The sequence below is a fragment of the Rutilus rutilus genome (genome assembly GCF_951802725.1).
Source record: "Rutilus rutilus genome assembly, chromosome: 16".
Lineage (NCBI taxonomy): Eukaryota > Metazoa > Chordata > Actinopteri > Cypriniformes > Leuciscidae > Rutilus > Rutilus rutilus.
In genome coordinates this window covers 35,973,303-35,979,361 of record NC_140224.1, presented here as the reverse complement: position 1 = coordinate 35,979,361, position 6,059 = coordinate 35,973,303, and positions in this window count along the sequence as shown.

Below are 6,059 nucleotides of genomic sequence, written 5' to 3'. Positions count from 1 at the left end.
AATTATCATATATACAAAATACTAACAGCACAGTGGTATAACTGTAATGCTTTGAAAGTGGCATTATTATTCTTTCTTGTTAATTTATGGCTCTCAGTTGTAAGAAGGGCTTGTAAATTCCTATAAAATCTTTACTGGACGCCTAAAGTCGGTCAGATTTATAGGCTCTGTCTCAGTAATGCTGAATTAGTTGATGTACAACGGCTTGACTGTGCATGAGACATCAGACCGGAGAATAACCAGTCAGAGAGCAATGCTAAATGCAGATAATAAAAGTGCAACGAACCATTTAATCGTGTAATCAAGGATAGCAAAATAAAGCAAGGAAAAGGCACTGCGTATCTTCTGTTGTTGACATCAAAGGCCTTGTGGTCCAGCAATCAAACTCTAATTTACTCTCTAAAATAAAGCTATAGTGAAATTAGACAGATGTGAACATGGACTTCCTTCATGATGATCTGTGTCAGCTGCAGTGTGTTTGTGTGGTGAATTATTTGCTGCCGATATCATCAAGATTTTGGCTCTGTGTTGGCTCGCCATTTGATGTCCGATGTAAAAGTTTAGTTACCGCTTGATATTTAACGTCACCAGGAGCCCGAGACTCTCATTAACACCACAGCATGATACAGTACAACACACACACACACACACACACACACACACACACACACGGCTGCCCAGACCCTCAAACACAGACTTATGGAAAAATCAACAAAAAGCCTATTCATATCCATGGATGTCGAACTTAAACTAATTTATGGGTCAAGAATATAGAAAATAACAAAAGTCACAACAACCTAAAAATCAAGTCAATAATAAAAAATGATCAAAATAAAGTTTATAAAATAAAATAGTCAGTAAAATAAAGTCAATAAAATTAACAAGTCAACAAATTCAAGTTAATAAATATAAATAAATCAAATGAAAATTTAACAAAATAAAGGGAATAAAATAAAATAAAGTTGATAAAATAAAACAGTTAATGAAATAAAGTTAATGAAATAAAATAGTAAATAAACATAAAATAGTTATTTAAAATAAGTTAGTAAAATAAAATAGTTAACGACATAGAGTTAATAAAATAAGATGTAAAATTATCAAAATATAATTAATAAAATAAAAGTTAATAAAATATTTTTTTATAAAAAATAAAATTGATAATAAAGTTAAAATAAAATAAAATAGTAAATTAATAAGTTAATACTTATAAAATAAAACATTAAATTAAAATTACACAAAACATTAAATTGTTATAGGTTAAAGATGGATGGATGGATGGATAGATGGATAGATGATAGATAGATGGAGATAGATGGATAGATGGAGATAGATGGATAGATAGATGGATAGATAGATGGATAGATGGAGATAGATGGATAGATGGATAGATGGAGATAGATGGAGATAGATGGATAGATAGATGGATAGATGATAGATAGATGGAGATAGATGAGATAGATGGATAGATGATAGATAGATGGAGATAGATGGATAGATAGATGGATAGATGGATAGATAGATGGATAGATGGATAGATAGATGGATAGATGGATGGATAGATGGATAGATGGATGGATAGATAGATAGATGGATGGATAGATGGATGGATAGATGGATAGATGGATGGATAGATGGATAGATGGATAGATGGATAGATAGATGGATAGATGGATGGATAGATGGATAGATGGATGGATAGATGGATGGATAGATGGATAGATGGATGGATAGATGGATAGATGGATGGATAGATGGATAGATGGATAGATGGATAGATGGATAGATAGATGGATAGATGGATGGATAGATGGATAGATGGATGGATAGATGGATGGATAGATGGATAGATAGATGGATAGATAGATGGATAGATGGATGGATAGATGGATAGATAGATAGATAGATAGATAGATAGATAGATAGATAGATAGATAGATAGATAGATAGATAGATAGATAGATGGATAGATAGATAGATGGATAGATAGATAGATTCATGTTAATTAATTAATACATTTTACTCAAATGCTGACACTAGAATTTGTAATGCATTTTTTACATGATAAAATAAGAAAATAAATGAACAGAACATGGATGAATTTTTCAGACTTCCAGCGCAATTTTCTGTTTAGGTCCAAACTGGATTATTCACACAGTCCGTGATTGATTTTTAGGTATTGCATTATTGATGCATATCAAATCTGAAATGTAAAGGTAAATACGGATCAAACTGAACAGTGCGAGTGAGTTTGCAGACAGGTGTTTGAGTTCATCGCACCGACCCAAACTTCAAACAGCCTCATGAAAGAGTCAGTGAGCGTCAGGCCCTCGTGGCTCAATCCCAGCAGGCCTTGCAGTTCAGGCCACCATTGATTTTGTGTAAAGGAGCGAGAGATCAGGAACCTGCCTCCCGTCGGGCTCAGAGCCGCTCCACACTTAATCATTCAATCCGATGAGCTGCTCCAGACCCGGAAAACTTCAGCTCTGACGGGAGAGACGTGATACAGCTCGACAAATCCCAACGCATGCAGGACAGTGGAGAGAAAGGAGAAGACATGCAGCTTTAAACATGAGTGTGACAGACGAGCTTTAATGTTGGACAGAAGCCTCCGTCTGAAGGATTCATTATGAAAGTTATGTTGAAAATGTCTCAATTGTGGATTTGAGAACATGTGTTATTAACATTGTCACTGGACTCAACATGTGTCACTTTGGCCATGTTTTCTGAATCTATGACCACTGTACTGCCAGATAAGAAGGAAAAGGGAAAGAAAGGGAAAAAAGTAAGGAAATTTCTTTCAAATGAGAAAGGAATGGAACAAAAATGTAAAGATAAACGAGAAAGTAAGTAAAGTAAAGCAAACAGGATACCGAAATGGGAAAAGAAATGGGAAAAGTAAAGGAAATGAAAAGGAAAAGAAGAAATGGGAAGTAAAAAAGGAAAGGAAAATGGAAGTGGAAAAAGTAAGAAAATGAATGGAAAAGAATGAGAAAGAAAATAAAGCAGGAAAAAGTAACCTGAAAGGGGGAAAATAAAGGACATGAAAAGGAAAAGAAAATAAGGGGTAAAAAGAAACATAAATGAGAAAAGGAAAGGAAATGGAAGTGGGAAAAACAAGAAACAAAGAAAATAAGTAAAAAGTAAACTGAAATAGGAAAGTATAAAAAAGGAAAAGGAAAAGAAGGAAATTAAGTAAAAAAGAAACAAATGAGAAAAGGAAAACAAGAAAGGAAGGAATGAAAAAAGGAAGATAAGTAAAAAGTGAGCTGAAATAGGAAAAAGAAAAAGAAGGAAAGGGAAGGGAAGTAAAAAGAAACAGAAATTAGAGAGGGAAGTGGAAAAAGTAAGGAAAAGGAAAGGAAAAGGAAATAAAACAGGCAGAGAAGGAAAAAGGAAATGAAACAAATGGGAAAAGGAAAAAAAAGAGAGAAATGAAAAAGTGAAAGGAAATGGAAATGGAAGTGGAAAAAGGAAACAAAGAAAGGAAGGAAATAAAACAGAGAGAAGTAAAGAGTCAAATTAAATGGAAAGGTAAAGGAAATGAAAAGTAAAAGAAAAGGTAAGTAAAAAAAGAAACAAAAAAGATGTTAACTTAAATGAGAAAGGAAATGGAATGGAAATAGGAAAAAGGAATTGAAAACAAAGGAAATTCTAGAATGTGTTTTTTACTGCGAGCGCAGGTCATGTGATCCTCCTCACCTGACTCTCCCATAATCCTGACGGAAGCTTCCCGGCAGGTAATCCCTAATCTGGCCCATGAGACACGCTAAGACTATTCACTGGGAGAGCTGGAGACGGGACGAGGCACTGGTGTGACAGTAATCCCATCACTGCGTTAATGCACTTAACCTGAGACGAGCAACTCGGACCAACACCACACGTCAACACACAGAAACACTTCATTCATGACACTCATGATCTACAAACAAGACGGGGTTCAAATTAAAAAAAGAACGGAACAATCAGCCTAAGAGTCTGAAACCACTAGCGGAAAAGAACTACATTTTTTCCTTTGTTCAATTATAATAACATTAATTTAAATTCCGAATGTCTTCATTTAGTATGCAGAGAGTCAATTGTAAACTAACATGAACTAAATTGTTCATTCTGATTATTAAAATTCTAATATAATTCAAAGTTTTGCATATTTCATTGAGTGAGTTTGTAGGCGTTTTAAAGTTGTGTGTTACAGTGATTTTACTTAATAAAATGGTGTAAAATGGGATTTAAAGCTAAAACCTTCCCTTACTTGAGATAAAAATCCACACTTCATATTGCTTTAATATTTCATTTTTAGTTTACATCATAACTTTTCCTCGTTTTTATATCAAAAACCATTTTCCATCATTTAAACACGTTTTCACTATAGTCTCAGACCCCTTATGATCTACAGGATAAAAAAAAAAGAAAGACATTATAAAAATATAAATGGTCGATTATAGAAATGGACGTTCCACATTTCAGTTAAAAAGCCAATCGCATTATGCATGCATTAAAGGCAGGGTAGGTAGAAATGGTCTAAAAATTTTATTTTTCAAATTTGTTTAAACTTTATGTACATATCAATACATAATTAAAATGTAAGTACTCTGAAAAAGAAAGTATCAAAATCGAGTGTCTGTAGACCTCTCACGACTGTTTTAAAGACATCTCATTATTTCCATTCACTCCACTCCCTCATTTCTGTGCTTCTTCCAAAGCCACGCCCCCAAAACACATGAACGCGCGACTCCGACCGCTGAGCTAGAGGACGCATTATTTACCTGAGACAAGCGGAGGGGAAGGGGCATTTTTTTGCCTGGTTTGCCTTCACTAACTGCATATGCCGGTACTGTAAATTTAGATTGCTCTTTCTCTGCCATTGTTTTGGTATTCCTAGGTTCAGTGCCTTCTTCTTCTTCGATAGATTTTATTGGCAGCTTGCAAACATAGTGCATTACCGCCATCTACTGGACGGAGGTGTGATCAGGTTCCGTGCCTCTCGCACTCCTCAAATCAAACGGTCGCGCGCAAGTGGGCAGGTGCTGTGTGGCAAAAGGGTGGTTGCCATGGTTGCGAGAGAGTGACAGTCGCCTAAGCCAATCCTTTGATTCGTCCCGAATCGAAATAATGAGCTGTGTTTAATACAGATTAAACGGTCTAGAGTCACTTGATTTTTATACTCTTTTTTTCAGAGTTCTTACATTTTAATTATGTATTGATATATATAGAAAGTTTTAACAAATTTGGATCTTTAATTTTTAATAAATCCTACCTACCCTGCCTTTAACTGAGAAATAGTTTCTAATGTAATCTGAGCCAAAGAAGCAACATTTATGAAACCATTATTTACCCAGATTATTTGTGTATGTATTTAAACCAAACGGTTTTTGTAGATTTTACACAAATGACCCGTCCATGTACGTCTATTCTGCTAGACCAAGATGGCCGCCGACCGGACTGACTTGCCTTGAAGAAACTTTGTGCCGAATGATCCTCATAAGACTATTAGTAAAAGTGAAGGGCCTTCCGAATATGCGAATGTTTCAAAGAGTTCTTATGACAATAATATGGCAGATGTCAGGCTGCACGTTGCAGGAATTAGTTCCGGTGTTGGCGGAGATTGCCAGAGTCGTCAGATGTATTCAGAGGCAGAACTAAAGTCTGCCAGTTGTTGGACGCGCACCTGCTGATAACAGTGATGTCCGTCTGTAATCCCTCAGTCTTATATTCCTCACGAGTCTCGAAAGTCCACAGCTTTAACTAATTAATAAGACACCCAAACCCTCTCCTTCTGTCTACAGTCACAGCTCTCAGACCGAGTCGAGCAAGTTGTGAGAGTTTGAGACGTTACTTAGGGACTGATCGGGTTAACGTCGTCAGAGAAATGAAGAAGAGGAGCGTGATGGAGGGAACGGGAGACGTTATCATCGACGGCTTCTTTAAAACTGAGGAACACCTGAGAGACACACCTGCTATGTTGCAGTCAGAAACGCGTCTTCTCAAAGTCATCTTCAGCCGTAGATCACTGGCAGCTCTGCTGGCGGGTAATGGATCCTGTCAGAGTTTAAAAGACTCGA